We start from the raw sequence: 17,653 nt of genomic DNA on the forward strand, positions 1-17,653 counted from the left end.
ACGTTATAAATGCAGTGAGCCCGTATGCATATACTCCTATGTACTTATTAAAATATATGTAGGATCGTATGTATATAGTAAACTGGTGTAAACAAGAATACTACAAATAAAAAATCATCTGTGTGATGCTTATGTGGTTTCATTCGGCCAGATTATAATTATGCATTGCAAAATGTTTTATTAACTTGGCAACTTTGTTTGATTGCACTTAACATAAAACAACGTGCTTTAAACCCGTATAAAGTTAAATTTTAGAGTATTGTCTAACACTTATTTTTTCTACTTTTACACTAATTAGGGTGCCGTGTTAGCATATATTAGAAAATAATTATGTTAGTTAAAAGACTGACTTACAAAAGCAAAACCTTTTACATATGGTTTCTGTCCGTCAAATGTAAACAAATACACAGTGGCGTAGCTACAAGATATAAGCCAAAAGATATAAGACAAATTCAAAGACTGAAGAGTATTCGAGTGAAAATTAATATTTTTCATTGTTATTCAGATTATTACATTGTGAGTGTACAATTCTTTATCTTTTATAATAAATTTTGTAAAAAAAATTTGTTGAAGTATTTTTCTGAATATTAAAAAGCAGCGAAGATCGTTTTGCCGCCCCCTAGACGTTGCGCTCGGGGCGACGGCCCCCTTCGCCTCCCCTAGCTACGACACCGCAAATACAGCCAATAGAAACTCATCACCGAGAAATCTAACACCACGAATACAGTTTATGCATAGGATGTCACTTCTTACAGAATATAAGATTATTAGTAAATCAATGTTTTAGGGAAGAAATATGACACACTGAAACGAAAGTTCGAAAATTTTTATATTAAGTATATGGGGGCTAATACTTCCCGGTCCGATTCAAACCATTTTTGACAAACAGGCATACTATTATAAGAGAAGGATTATCCCTTAATTTAAGTTTTACATTACACATTGACCGACATTTTCGATCACAAATCAACTAAGTATTTAGGGGCTTAAACAGTTTTTACTGGATTTAAACAATTTTTTAATCATAAGGTGGCACATACTAAAGACATTATTGGTGCAAAGTTGTATCCTGTTTTATTAATGCCTTCTTGATTTGAGTACTGGAAACTGAACGAATCAAGTGGAATTTAAAATTGTGCTATTGGGAAGTAGCGTGGTTTTGATCCGATTTCGTCCATTTTACATAGAATGTATGAAGAATGCCACGTACTAAATTTTGTCGAAATCGGTTTGTCTAGTCCCGATATATTTAATGCTTCTGGCGTATTTAGTTATTGATTTGTCGCACTTTTGTAGTACCCTTATATGGGGAGTACGCGGGGTTATCCTACGATTTCATCCATTTTTTCACTTCCGATAGAAATTCTTATAAGATTTATACTCAGGGAATTTGGTTGTTGTAGCTTAAGTGGTTTAGGATATATGAACATGAAACTGGTTATAGGGCGGGGCCACTCGATCTCCTATATCAAATTACAGCTTTATATCTTAATTAAGTGCTTAGTTATAGCATTTTATATGTTTTCGGTTAATGGCGATAATCGATAATGGTTCAATTACGCCCATCTACGAACTCGAAATTTTGTTTGTACTAAGGAACCCACATACCAAGTTTCATCGTGATATATCAATTTTACAGTTACAGTTTGCACGGACGGACGGGTGGACGGACAGACAGACAGTCAACCAGGGGTCGAATATCGTTACATCTGTGAACGTATCACTCGTCACGTAAAAGCCTGTATTTCGTATTATGACATACGTGATCATAACGCTTCTATCGTAATCTGGCATGATGACATACGTGGATGAGTATATAAACGTATCCGTTCGTTCGAATCGTCATTCGAACGCAAATTACCAATCGTAATATACAAATTTATGGAAATGTGAGCAAGAAATTTTCATAATTTTTAGCGATAAAAGAACATAAATAATAAGCCAATGGATGGAATATCTCATTAAAAATTAAAAAAAAAATTATTTATATGAACAAAATTTTAGTTGAGATTAAAAATTAAATTATTTACAAGGTAAAGGACATATACATTTTTGAATCAAATTTATTAAAGAATACTTTATTTGGTCTCTCATCGTTTGGTCCATTGCGGTTCGCTACCCCGGTATCCATTTCTTGTGTGTGATAAGAATCGCAATTTTGAGGGTCGTAACTTATTGTAAATTTTATGCAGATGTTATGTAATGCCTCGCAAACGTTAGAAACTCTTCCACTTTTGTGGGGTGATACATTCCTTTTTTGCCACATCCTAAAATACTCCACCGTCTTTTTAAGATTCCAATGCTTTGTTTGTTTGTTTTTTTTTATACCTAATCTATTGCTACGATCTCTTCGCTATCTCCGCACTACTTTTTTATCCCCATCACTTTCACAAGAGCTCAAATAAAAGACCAATTTGATATTTAATTAGCTTTTGTTAATTTATTGAAAATTTCGCAACAGTTTTGACAGTTCCATATCTATTGTAAACCTAATACGATCTAAAGCAATGTGGAATTTAAAAACTATTGTGAATTGAAAATACATTACGATTCGTTTGCTATCGTATGTCATAATGCCAATCTCCGCATAGTATATTATTACACGCGGCAACTTTTGTTGCGGCAACTTTTGTTGCGGCAACTCTTGGCTTATAGGCGAGGGGGCGACGAGGAGGGGAGAATCGCGCCGAGTTTCCAGTGTTCAGCAACTCGCTTTGTGTTCTTATTCGTAACAGTTCGCTGCGACGTTTTTCGGCATTCGTGTTCTTTCTTTCGTAGTACATAGTTGCATTTGAGTATATTTTTTTGAAATTAATATTTTGAAATTAAAAATGAAATTAAAAAATTTAATTTCATATTTTGGCAAGTAATTTGCAAATATGTATACAGATATACATAATATAATATAAATATTTTAGAAAATGGAGTCTGACGAAAAAATCGAATTAATTAAAGATATTGTGAAATGTATGGAGAAAGCCATACAAATTGATTCAGACGATAGTGAAAAGGGTGATATATGTGAAAGTCTGTCATATAATCTTTGTTTTAATTTTGAATGATAAATAAAATGTAGTTCTTAATTGACAGAACTGATTAATATACATATGTGATAGAGTGGCCCAAATACCTATAAGGAAAAAGAAACGACAATGGGTTAAAGTAAAGTGAAAGAGAATGAGAAAAAAACTCGAACGGAGTTGCGCAACACAAGTTGCTCGTGTGAAGGTAATGGGCGACAGCAAAAGAGAATCGCCCGAGAATTAGCAACTTTTTTTGCCGCGTGTAATAATACACATACGATTGACGTATCACATAATTTTCTTTCGTATGTTTGCCGATCCGTGCACGGATGTAACGATTCGACCCCAGGTTTCAACTCGTTTCCTGATCATTTATATACACAAATACATATATAACCATATATGTATGTATCTATATCGCTTAGTTTTAGGTGATACGCGTAACCGTTAGGTGAACAAAACTATAACACTTTGCAGCAACTGGTTTCAAGAGTATAAAAAATAGGTATTTGTTACGGGTTTTCTACTATTTGAGCTGCAAAAATATCGGTAGTCGGACCACTCAATAGTGTTGATATATAAACTACTATCGACAGTTTTCTCCTTGAAATCTACTGGTTTTTCGGTGGTTTAAATTAAAAGACCTTAGTTTGTACACTTCATTTTCATGAAATAATCTTGTGATTTATTTATAAAACAAAACATGACCAATGACGGTAAACACAAAATATTAAAATAACATACAAGTTTTTATGTTACCATATAAACTGCTTTGAAAGTTGACGTGTTAACAAAAGTAAATTTGTTATCCATTTACTTACGTTATGAGTGAAAATTAATTTTTTGCATAAAATACATACGTTTCGGTAGAGTACTTTATTTTTCAATAATCCACTTATTTTTGTTAAAAAAAAATGTAATTTGTTGACATTTTAGCCTTTAGTGCTGTTCCCCTATCAGATATTAGTAATGGAGCCGAACTAAACTTTTTCTCCGACTATGTAAAATTAAAATTAATTAAAGTGATATTCGTGTATATGCATAACTAAGGTTAAGGGCATTCGGCTTTTTAGAACATTAGAAATTCTTACCTAGCCTTAAATAGTTCACACCTTTAAACGCATCCAACACGTAATTGAAGTGAAGAATAGTTAAACGTAATAATTTGTACAATATTATAAATTGCATGAGCTTACGAATTTGAAACCGCATACGTGAGTTAAGCAACGTATTCCTTATAATAGTATGTTTTCAAGATATCCTAAACAAACAATCCTCAAAACAACCTTATCTTGAAACCTAAACAAATAATATAATCTGTATTTAAACAAACTATCAATTAGTAATAAGTAAACATACTAGTTAGTATAAATAGAAGTAAGAACCATGTAATAAGTTAGTCTTAAGAGTATAAATAAAGAGTACACATTTCGGTGCAGCTCAAAATATATTCTTTTGACTCATTTTTACTTAATGTAAAAGTTAACTCCCGCAACCAAATCAAGAATGGAAAGATAATTTTGAGGCTACCATCTCTGCAAGCCACCTGTCGGTCAAATCACCGGTTTATTACCCGAATATATCGTTAAGTAACTTTATTAAGTGAAATTTTGCAATATTATGAAAATTTCTGGTAAGTGTAGTTAAGGCATATGCCATCGATTGTTTTGCACCTCTACTATTAATTTAGTAATATTATACTAATATTAAATCAGCCAAATGCCTCAAAAAATGAGCAAATATGCTGTGGTTATGTTATAAAATTTATAACTTTAAGTATTTTTTAAAGCACGTTCAAATATTTTTCGATTAATAAAATTTAATAATTTAAAAGTTAATCATAAACTTCAAAATATTATCTATGCTATCCAAACATTATTAACAGTTCAAAGTATACAAATAGAGGTAAATGTAGAGATAGATGAAAACAGCTCTTTACATAAGAAAGCATTTAGATACAAAATAAAGATAATTCTTTTATACAAAATAACTTTTTAATGCTTTTGCGAAGAAATATTTGCGGGTGATCCAAGTATTACTTTTTTCAATAGCCTCTTGTTGACAGATCACGCGTGAGTTATGTCAAGCTGTCATGTTATTTTTGTTCAGTACTGCTTGGCATTTTATCATTACTTACGCCTGAACAAAGCCTACATCGTTCACCTTCATTACGATATTCACGTTCTGTATATAATGTATTTCGCGCGCTTCGCTTAACTTATGATCAATATAATCGGCCTACTGATCATATTATTCGCAACATCATCACTCATCTTGAGATGCAGCATTCATTATTGGAAAATAATCGACCGGATAAACCACGTCGCAGTGAAGAAAATATGGCAGCGGTTGTTGAGAGTGTATACGAAGACCGTGGAGAGTAGATTTAGTGACGTTCACAGCTATTCGGACTGACGCACATAGGAGCATTTGGTCTCAAAAACCGGAAAAAATTATTTAAAGTGATTTTATGAATGAAAATTAATAAAAATGCATGATTGAATATAATAATGCAATATATTAAAATAAAGAAAATAAGGAAAGACTAATTTCGGGTGCAACCGAACATTTTATATTGAATATAGGGGTAGTATCGACCAGATTTTATCTATTTTTGCTCATCCCACATACTACTAAAGTGCCACATACTCAAATAATGTTCCCTGGTTTTCATTAAGGTACCTTATGTACAATCACCAATCATATGGAACAAGGTCAAGTCCATGTTCGAAAATCTTGGTAATAATATATATAGGGGAAGGGTCAAGTTTTCGCCCAATTGTATCTATTTTATGCGGAAAAAGTGGCCCAAATATTGGCGGATATATCCAGTATAAAGTCACCTATAAGTTCAAAAATCTTTATATTATGTGTGTGGGGGCTCAGGGAAATATTGGCCCGATTCAATCCATTTTCGATATGCAGAAATACCATTGTAAGGAAAGGTCTTTGTCTGAATTTCTATTGCTTATCTCACATAATGACCGATATTTTTGATCAAAAGTCAACTATAGGTACAGAGGAAGGGATTTGGACAATTTTTTGTCAAAAGGTGGCATACTCGTACTTTAAGGGAATTTTTACCCCAAAGATTTTTTCCGTTTTATCAATTACTTCTTAATATGTGTACTGAAAAGTAAAGGAATCAAAAGGAATTTTAAATTGTGTTATATGGGAAGTAGTTGTGATTGTAGTCCGATCTCGCTCATTGTGACATAGAAATATTAAAATAATATTACATACTAAATTTAGTCGAAATCGGTCAGTCGGGTTCCGAGATATGGGATTTCGCCTAAAAGAGGCCGGTGCCACGCCCAAAGGCCAATTTTCACACCGGCTCCGATAGCGCTCCCTTATACCATCTATATACCGGCCGTCTAGAATAATTTAGCAGGATTTCAGTATTTAATTAAAAAAAATAAATAAAGCAGTACTCAATTTATTCAAGTGACCAACCTAATTCAACGCGCTTTTTTTTTAAAGGGAGGTAAAGATGGGGAAAATGTTTAAGCTTATATGTTAAGTAGAATCCTTGTAGTTTAGTAAAACACATAAAATTATGGCTCGACCTCCCCCGACACTTAGTTTTTTTTGATGATTCATTGATTTCCCCCAAAAAAAAATACATTAACCAAACTAATCTTTATATTATTAATATTAAATACAAAATATGTTGTCCAGAATCCATAAAAATCAATTTTGAGTAGCATCGGTGGAGTTTGTAATTCTCACTTTAGTCCGGTTTTTGAAGGAAAATGCTCCTATGTGTGACGTATGAAACGACTGAATGAAATACAAATCGTATAAAATGCAAATAATTAACGGACTCCTGCACCTTTCCGTCGAAGCTTTCTTACTTCTTGGTTAATTTTTTCGCTCGAAGTATATAAAAATATTGTATAAACCATAAAATTTTACAAATATTAGACAATTTTAATCATATATTGGGTTGTCAAAAAAGTCTTGCGGTATTTTTATTGAATCAATTCGTGTGGCACCCATACATCGAGCTTCTTAGTGACTCCAAGCTTCTTCAAATGGTTTATAACGGTTTGATGACTACTATGCCGGTCTCTTTCGACCAATTCAGCGATTTTATCGCAATTTTCGACGACAGGCCTTCCGGAGCGTGGCGCATCTTCGACCACCTCTACACCAGAACGAAAACGTTGAAACCATCGTTGTGCTGTGGAAATGGAAACTGTATCGGGTCCATAAACCGTAGTATTTTCTCTTTATTTAGCTCCATGTTTGCGACGCTATAACTCACGAACGACTTAAAAGAAACGACAGGTAGAACATGACCCGATGCGACGAATAAAACTAGAACTACGCGCTTTCAGCGCCAACTAGCGAAAATACCGCAAGACTTTTTTGACAACCCAATACCAGTAAGTACTCCATTTCACACTTCGTTGTCGTTACATGTTACGAATTCTTCAAATTCTTCTCTTAAATTGTTTGCTATTTTGAAGACAATGGTAATTTCAGTTTCCTCATTTTCTTCTTCGGAAGGCGTTTTCATTAATTTCGCCTGTTTCGCCTTAGTATTACTAAAAAAACACAATTACAAAATACGATCATCTCATACATCGATATATGTATGTATTTTTAAAACACTGCTTAATAGACGTTGGCTTAACCATCCAAAAACTGCGCTTTATCATATGCATTCCATTTAGAACAGTAATTGATTTTGAAAACTCTTCACTGTTTTCCCTAGCTCCAAAGCTCCGATCTACTTTCTAATAATATTCAGTCTATAATATGACTTGAAGACATGAATAATACCCTAATCTAGGGGCTGTAATATTGCTGTGGTATTTGGCGACAAAAACTTTACATTTATTTGCTTCACAATTTTGACCGTTTTGTGTCAGCTGCATTATCTGCAAACAGAATAATGTTCGTTTCTGTGAAGCCACTTCTTCTAAATTAAATTAAATTGGTAATGTTAGGCGCTCCTTAGATGACTTAAACCCAGTTTTACGGTATCCCTGTTTGCAAAGGCATTTTCCAGGCAATACTTTATAAAGCGCTCTCTACTACGTTGAAAATGTCGACCTCTTCGTATTCTGATAATACAAGCTTTGTTCGGTAAAAGGACTGAGTCGATTTAAAAAAATGTATTGAACCAATCATTATAATTCTTTAAAAACTTTCAAAATAAGCTCCTTCTGCGTCGATGCAGCACTGCCAGCGCGATTTCCAAGCATTGAAGATGTCACGGAAGGCATTCTCCAGAATAGCCTTGAGAGCTGAGGTACATGCTGCTTGAATCCCCTCTGTCGTTTCAAAATTCCTTTTTGTGTCGGAATCACATTCAAAGATTCATGACTCGTCACCTGTGATTACGTTATTCAAAAATTGGGGGTCACTCTCACACATGTTCAAATTTTCTTGGCACACTACCACTCGCTGCAATTTCTGGTCGTCAATGAGCACTTTTGGGACCATAATTTTTAACACGTTATTCCAATTTTTTTTTTTTAATTTGTTGCATGACTTTCTGCGTGTTGGATATCATCCAAATGGCAACTCTACTTCACGACTTGTTTACTTTAAGGGAAATATCCTTTTTATTTAACATATCAGTTTGGTGATGATGCAATGTATAATTTCAATAAAGTTTTAAAGTTAAAGTTTAAGTAAGTTATTTTTTATAAATTGGTGAAATCTTCAAATTATATAATAGGAATTGTTAATAACTTTTCAGAAGGTAAAATTGTGTTATATTGTTATCTTAGAAAGCAATTTTTATTTCGTTTTTACAGTGCCCTTATTAATACAATAGCATACGTATTCTGAAGAGACAAACTATTTCATTAGAAACGAAAATAAAAATTCTAGACTGTCTAAGAAGTGGTTCAACATCTGTTGACAGAGCTTTTGGTTTAAACGGAAATGAGAGTTCTACTGGACAATCATTAGTCTCTGGGTCAGCACTTAGTTCAAAAACATCTTCTTATAGTCTAAATTCTACTTTGGAGAAAACTGAAAACATGTAGTGTTATGGATTGAATATTTACAGGAAAAAAATTCCTATAGATGGGAAGATTATTAAAGAGAAAGCACTTAGATTAAACAAACGACTTCATGAGTTAGAACCATCAGTATCCCATCAGGGAACTAATAAAACTGCTTTGGATGCAAGACATGAATTGCTGACAGGTTTTCTGAAAATGCACGATTTTTACAATGTAAAAATTGAAGGAGAATTGGCATCAGCAGACGAAAATGCTACAAAAAACTATCAGGATAAACTCGCAAAAATAATTCAAGAGGACAAATATACAGAACATTCATAGCAAAATCTCAAAAGACAGCTGGTGGCTTTAAAGCAGCCAAAGATTGGGTGACCCTCTTGCTTTGCAGTAACGCATTTGTCGATAAAATTTTGAAGCCACTCTTAATCAAAAAATCCTTTATGCCAAGAGCTTTAAAAGGAAAATACAATGTTATTACTGTATTCTTTCCTGAAGTCCAGAAATATATCACACAAAAAGGTTTAGGTTTCAAAATACTTTTGCTTGTTGATAATGTACCTAGCCACCCAGTGCTGGTACATTCGAGTATTTAGTTGCTGTTTTTGCCGCCTAATACCACTTCTCTGACTCAGCCACTCGACCAGGGTATTATAGCAGCATTTAAAATGTACCACATCAAGCAAACGTTAAGATATATGTATGTAAGTATTTTAGAATCAGCGGAAGAAAACAATGTTATGGAAGCATGGAACAAGTTTAATGTTTCGGATTGCATTACACATGTTTCCTTTGTCATCCAACAGTTACGGCAATAAACCTTAAATGCTTGTTGGAAAAACATTTCTTTCGTTCAAAGTGGAACTTCAGTGGTGCAAAGATTTTTTATTTTTTTTCCAATATTATTTTATTTATTGGATATCATTCTTTTTTAAAGCCATTGTGCATAAACTGCACAAATTTTATTGGCGGCTTGAGATGCATTTTTGCCTTTATCGTAGTAGTACTGTAAAATATGCATTATTTTCTCTTTATTTTACTCCATGTTTGCGACGCTATAACTCACGAACGACTTAAAAGAAACGACAATCAATCAAACACGTGTTAGCGCGTGAAATGAGCTTTCCAAAAAGGTATAGCATGACCCGATGCGACAAATAAAACTAGAACTACGCGCTTTGAGCGCCAACTAGCGAAAATACCGCAAGAATTTTTTGACAACCCAATATATAAATTAAAGGCTAGCCACTGAAAAACGCTACTCCCTTCCTTCCCTTTCCTTCCTTATCGGCAAAATGTGTGCACAGTCAAAAACGTGGTAAAAACGCAGAAATCAGCCATCTTTGCTTTGTTTTCATTTGAACAATGTTGTCATTGCCCAATACGCATATATAGTTTTGAGCACATCTTTGTTTTCAATTACAATTTTTTACAATATAAAATGTCAAAACTAAAAGCAAACTATAAAAAATATTTTATATATTTATAAATAATAGCATTCGACTCTGATTTTGAGTTATTTTAAGAAAATTTCAAACATATTGAACAGATTGAATTATAAAAGTTGATAATTACTGCAGTATATCGATATTGGCAACCTTGCGTTGTGAGAGAGCAATCAGCTGAGACGTTTGCGACGGCAAAAATCCAAATGTCGCAGATTCTCACGTCATCGTCACGTCAGAGAGAAGGGAGTAGCGTTTTTCACAGTTCAGTTACATTGCGCGCCCATAGGATAGGTCGTGCCAGCTGATACGACCCACGATTCTGCGTTGTTCACTAACTAGCCTATTAGTTTTGGGTGATACAAACAACCGTTAGGTTAACAAACTCTTATACTCTGTCACAACATGTTGCAAGAGAATATCAACGAGTGAACGTAAAACTTGATGGAGTCTTTGTTCTATGTTAAATTCCTGGAGAAGTGAAGGGCATTACTACGTTACCAATGTTAAATTTTAATTGTATTGCTCATTGTACATGTCATAATTGCATGCCTGGTGTCTATTCCACTGCTGCTGTAATCGGATCTCTGCCACGTCCACAAAACGTATTTGATCGGAAACCTATAAATTGCCATAACTAAGTCAAAGTAAAATTAATTTACAAAAAATAGTTTGGGCCGACAAATTGGAGTAATGAGGTGTGCCTTTAATTTGAAATTTTTAAAAAGTGGACCCTTTCTTTAATAGGTCTTTTCTATATTGGTAGTCGAAAAAGTATTTTCGTATTTCTAACCAAACTTCAACTTTTTTTTTTATTTTATAATAATAAATAAATAATCGAATATGTAGTATTTTGGTCGACCACGTTTTGCCATTTTTCCGCTAGAGACATTATTCCATCAATGTAAAATTAAATTTCGAAATACAGTGGAGTCTGGATATAGTGAACTAATTTCTGCAAGGCCTGTTCGCAGTATCGAGGTTGTTCACTATATTAAGGTTAACATTTTTTTTTAACTTGGTTTATTAGCCTTAAATTCATGTTTGTTTATGTAAACAAAACAGGTTATATGTATAAAGTAATTTTTTGAAAAATGCATACATATTATTGAAAGAATTTACGAATAGATGTTTGCTTTTTGATTTCGGAAATTGACTTTTGGACCGCTTTTTCGCGTACACTTTTCAGTACTAGTATGCCAGCATAGTCAGTGGTGTTAGCTTCAGCCCATGCGATAGCTATATTGAAGCTTTTAATGGCTTCAGTAGCTTTTATTGAATTTCCGATCTGTCCTTCGCCTTGGCTGTCATCACCAGATTCTTCAGTATCCATGGCATAATTATCTAAATCAATTTCTTCGTCAACTTGGATTGAATTCCACTTCTCAATATCTTGTTCAGTGTAGATTTCCTAAAACAAATAATGTTCACATAAAAACTTAATTAACAGGTGCTTGTCAAGAGGGTGAATAAAATTACCTCCGGTAATACAACTTGCAGCAGACCCTGTATATCATGAACTTCTTTCCATTTTGCTGCAATATTTTTTGACGAAGTAAGCTCAAAGGAATATCATCGTATTCATCCTCGCTTTCATTTGCTTCTGTAGTATTTAAGCATTCTAATAAAGGCTTCCAACATTTTACTATTACATTTGCCTGCAGCTGATTCCAAGCAAGCATTAAAAATGATACAGCATCCGTTAAAGTTAAATGTTTTAGAAATTGTGTGATGTCATTCTTTCCTACAGCTAAAATCAGGAGATGCTTTTTGTAATACAGCTTAGTTAAGCTGTATTTGATCCGTAGACTGAATTAAAGGTGTTACATTTGGAGGCATATAAATCACGAATATGGATCCATCAGTAGTTTTAAGTTCATCTTCTGGAGGATGGCAAGGGGCGTTATCAAGCAAGAGGATAGCTTTGGCTGGTAATCCTTTCTGTAGTAAATACTTATGAACCTAATATCAATTAAAAACGAATAAATACTCTGAAAAAATGTCAGGAGTTGCATTATAAATGTACCTGAGGGACGAAGCAATGGTGAAACCATTCTCTGAAAATGTTGGCAGTCATCCATGCATTCTTAGAGTTCCGATAGTCTACCGGGATGTCATAAGCCTTAAAAGAGCGCGGCTACTTGGCATGCCCAATTATTAACGGTTTGACTTTATGCTGACCAGTTGCATTTATACATGCAAGAAAAGTAATTCTGGCCTTTTCTGCTTTTCTTCCCGGAGCTGTTTTTTTGTTTGACTGACATACGTTCTATCAGGAAGCATTTTCCAAAACAAGCCGGTCTCGTCAGCGTTATATACTTGGTCCTCGCAAAGCTTCAATTCGTAAATAATGTTTCTGAGTTTATGCTTAAAGGGATCAGTTGCCTGGATATCCGATGAAAGTTTCTCGCCACACACTTTTAAAAGTCGGATTCCAAAGCGAGTTTTAAATCCAGATAACCAACCGGGGCTGGCATGAAAGCTACCTTCTTTTTTCTTAAAGTCAGCGTGCAGCTTCAATGCTTTTTTCTTAAGCATTTCCCCAGTAACTGGACAATTTTTGTTTCGTTGAGCTATAAACCACTTGTATAACATCTTCTCCATGCGGGGATACTCGCCTTTCCTAAGAGTCTTCCGCTTAGATGCTCCGACCGCTTGGTGGGATATAATACTACGAGCATTTTTTTTATTCCCGAAACTGTTGATTTGGCCACACCATAAATCTTTGCTAAGGATGAAACACTAGCATCTTTCTCGAGTTTTTGAGCAATTTCAGGTTTTTGCTTTAATGGAAGGAATTTCTTCAAAGGCATGATAACACTTAATTTATTAGCACATACATAAACACTTTTAAAAATACATACAACAGTATACATTCACTCAGAAGCGCTTTGCACCCGACAAGAGACAAATTAAGGCTGGCACCAAATACATAGCAGCAGCTTTTCCAGTAAAAAACATAAAATGAGCAATTTCGGGGAAGATCCGACTTTATTTCTGTTTAAGTTTTTTTTAACAGTTTATGCTTGCCGTTGCGTTTAAAACTCTGTTCACTATTTCGAGTTTTCGATAGTTCACTATTTAGAGTACTCAGTGTAAATTTTTAGGCGTTCACTACATACATATATCGAGGTGTTTATTATAGTGGTGGTTTACTATACGCAGACTCCACTGTAATCTCTAATATATGTATGTTGGTTAACACCGTTGGCTTCGATATACAGATATTTAGTAAGCTTATTTCTTACTTAATAAAATTTGCAGCATTTGATTTTGTGATTTTATTAAATCTTGTATCATGTTTTGCATGGTAGACATAAATTGTGTCATACACTGTGTAAGATTTAAAAATATAATTTCAATATGTACCTCCATTTGGAGAATTTTGCGGCAGTTGCATTTGTACAGTATTGCCTTTCACTACATTTGGTTACTTCGATTTCAAGTCTTTATATAGAGGACAACCCCTGTAATTAGCAGTGTGATTTCCTCCACAATTGCTGCATTTTTAATTTAAATCTACTTTCTTAACGGTGCATTTGGAAGTGGGATGTAACTCACCACATACCACACAAACACTGCGTAGAGTGCAATGTGATTTGGTATATCCATATTCTTGGCAGTTACTCTACGATGCATCTAATATTTCAGATAATATATAGGATGTGTTTAATTTTTTTTTTATTTGATTAGAGTTCGGAAACAATTCAATTTTAAACATTTACCGTGGTACTTTGTTTCTATTAAATATATTTACAACACTTTTAATACCAAAACCGCATTCCTCCAATGCTTCTTTAACTTCACTAGAGTCTATGGCCGACTCTATACTCTTAATTACAACAACTAGGCCCTTAGAACTCTTCAGTTGATGAGAATAATAGTTCTTGTTTTTATTCGACACAAATTTAACAATTTCCATAAAACCCTTTTCAGTGCAACTGAATTTTTGTTTCATCTATATTGCCTATTTTCAAAAACATTATATAAAAATTATTAATACCTACAATTTCACTTAATTTTGCAACAAAAGCATTACAGCTACACTCACGCAAATATACTTGTATTGGAGGTGGTGTGGCATTAACGACTGTGGTGGTACCCTTCGCCCCGTTGTCTGAATCACTGCTTAGTAAGGCAAATCTGGTACCTGCAGATTGGTTACTCTTAGCGCATTTGTTGTTGCTTCTGCTGCTGCGTTTGCTTGTCAGCTGATCGCTACGATGACTCATCATCTACAAAGGTGAGGTAGGCATTTAGGGAATGCCTACGGCCTTGCTTGTGAGGCTGCGAAGCACTCATTATTGTTTGTTTGATATTTTTTTTTGCTTTTACTTTTTTATTCGCGTACCTTTTCTTGATGTTTATTCTTATTAATTTGTGCGCACTGTTCCTTATTTTCTTTGTTTGGTTACAATTTAGTAAATCTTGCTTTGCCTTTTGCTGGATTATTTAGAATTCACGGAGCGAATTAAATAAACACGTCCGTATACTTTGAACACTCTCTCATCTTGTGAAGATCACTTAATAAATTGAAAGAAAATATTGTCCAAATCGAAGTACATATGCATACGTAATATCAGTCAATATGTGAGATTTAAAACTGAAATTGGAAGAAAATACTTCCATTGGGTTGAATCGGGTTAATATTTTCCTTTCAAAATTTCGGTGAACAATGAAATTAAACTGTAAATTCGGTTAAGTGCATTGATAAATAGCAATCAACTAACGAAATTTTAAAATTTAATTGAATCATTAGAAAAAAAAAAGAATAACACAATCAGGTATAACAGCTGATCCTTAATCTAGCCTATCGTTAATAGATAACATGGTGTGTGAAAAGCAAAAACTGGTTACTTAATTATAATCTGGACGTACTAAATTAATTTGGCATTGCGAAAAGGTTATTAGTCTTTCTTTACATATTTAATATAGAGTTATGCCAACACCTGATGGTATTTCCCCAGCTTTGATCTTTGCAACTTGCTAAAGTATGAAATTTTCGAATAGTGGAGCTCCTTACCTTGATAAATGCTTCTGTTGAATACTGGTTTATTTGCGTTTATTCGATAGTAAAGGGAATTGGTTTCATAACATACTGGGATAGTAAGGTGTCAGAATCTCCAATGAGGAGACTATGTCAATGCCACTTTTTCCAAAGTCAGTGGCTCATTATTGTATAGTTATTACATCGTTCTGGTATTCGAAGCAAAACTGTGGATTCTTTCTTTGGAGGATACACAGTCACAGTGAAAATGGTCCATTACGGCAACTATTAAATAAAGTACTAAAAACTTGTATTAATATTTTGTTGGATATCCTTTTTGTGATAGATTCCACTATTTTAACTTGATATGCTGTATTTACTTATTTCAAATTCCAGTTAATAACACAAATTTTCAATGATCTTTATATCTGGTGATGGGGAGGCGTTTTAATCAATTTATAGCAGCTATTATTTTCTGGTCTTTATACCGAGTTTTTCGGCACACGGAGTTACTATTTATTTTGAAATATTTTTCTATTACTTTATGAATGATATGTTCAACTGTCGTTCGGGCTTTTTAGCAATGTTTGCAATTCATCTCTGAAGTTTTCAATTCTCAATAATAAAATTTGCTAACTCAATTTTAGATTTGCGGCCCATCTTGAGATTAAGAAGTAAACAAATTTTTAAATATGCAGATCAAACATGTGTTCATTTCACCACGCGAATGTAAATTGAAGCAAACATACCAAAATAGCAGAAGACTTCGGAGAAGTACCGTTATTTATAGCAACTGTGCTAGGATGGACCATTTTCACTGTGGCTTGAATTTTTGTCCTATTTTCTTAAAAGCTTATTTTTATGAAACTATTTATGGAATTAAACAATATATTTTTTAAATAGAGTAAACTCATCAAATGCGCCAAAACTTGTGATATTTTTGATAGAAATCAAAGCGTGAAGAAACTAATGTCGGTATTCTGCGTGAGACGATTGTCTCATGTCTCTAATAGTGACTATAGTAATTTAGTGATTCTGTTAGTCAGGAGTCTCATTTTGGTATTCTGGCAATTACAGTATAGTAGTATACTGTAAAGTAGTATACTCTATTTGCCAGAATACCAAAATGAGACTCCTGACTAACAGAATCACTAAGTTACTATAGTCACTATTAGAGACATGAGACAATCGTCTCACGCAGAATACCGATATAAATTTTAAATTAAGCCACACAAAAGCGTGTGTTACGCAAATCAAATTAATCGTGGCCACGCAAAGCTTACCATTAAAAATTTTTAAGTGTTGTGCATATTTGACAGCGCTTTATAGCGGTATTTTTTGCGGTGTAGAAATTTTTTATTTAGAAATACATAAGTTAATTACATGCTTTTTACCAAAAATATTAAAAATTAAAAACAAAAAATACATTCAGCTATAGACAAAATTATTTTGAAAGTTAGTGAGCTTTACAAAATGTGCTCGAAATATGAGAAACTGACATGCGATAAAAGAATTATATTTTTTACTTTTTTTAATTGAATTTCATTTACATTATAATTGAAAGTTTTAAAGAAAGACGAAGTTTTGTAGCGTTATTACTTTAAAACAAATAAAATTGGCAACTTTAGCACAGAAAAGCTAGTTTGTGTTTTACTCATTTAATCTACTAAATTAAAAACTATAATTGTAATTACATAATATAACTTAGTTTACTTATGCATACTCAAAACATAAAAAAAAAATGAAGAAAATCCCGGACGAACGAAAAAGTCCGAAAACAATTTAAGAAATTATAGTGGTAAGCTTTGTGTGGTCACAAGTCTATAAGTTAACCCGTAAGAATTGCACTTTTTGTTTGTGAAATGCAAGAATGTGCAATGCAGTTTGCAACATTCTGCTGACGCATAAGTTATTTTGCCCAGCCACTGCGGCCAACAGCAGTAACCCGACACTTGCCTATGTCGCAAGCGACGGTGTTGGGTATGCTGATTCGGCTTGCCGGATATAGTAACGCACATTTATGATTTTAGGTTCAATAATATTTTTATAATTCAATATTAAGTTCAGTGTGTATTTTGTATTCCATCCATAATAAACGTACTTTCATCGGCCTCGCTGTTACAACATTACCTTCTTATTTGACTCTGAATGGACAATAACATAATCGTCAGAGTACACAACATAGTTCCGTCACAACATTGCATTCTTATTGAC

At 33.6% G+C, this 17,653-nt stretch overlaps 1 protein-coding gene across 1 annotated transcript in view; it reads left to right on the forward strand.

The window, feature by feature from the left end:
- LOC125776853 (SAFB-like transcription modulator) overlaps positions 1 to 17,653 on the forward strand; it is a 502,085-nt gene that overhangs the window by 134,619 nt on the left and 349,813 nt on the right. The window lies entirely within an intron of this gene.

Source organism: Bactrocera dorsalis, chromosome 1, assembly GCF_023373825.1.
Source record: "Bactrocera dorsalis isolate Fly_Bdor chromosome 1, ASM2337382v1, whole genome shotgun sequence".
Lineage (NCBI taxonomy): Eukaryota > Metazoa > Arthropoda > Insecta > Diptera > Tephritidae > Bactrocera > Bactrocera dorsalis.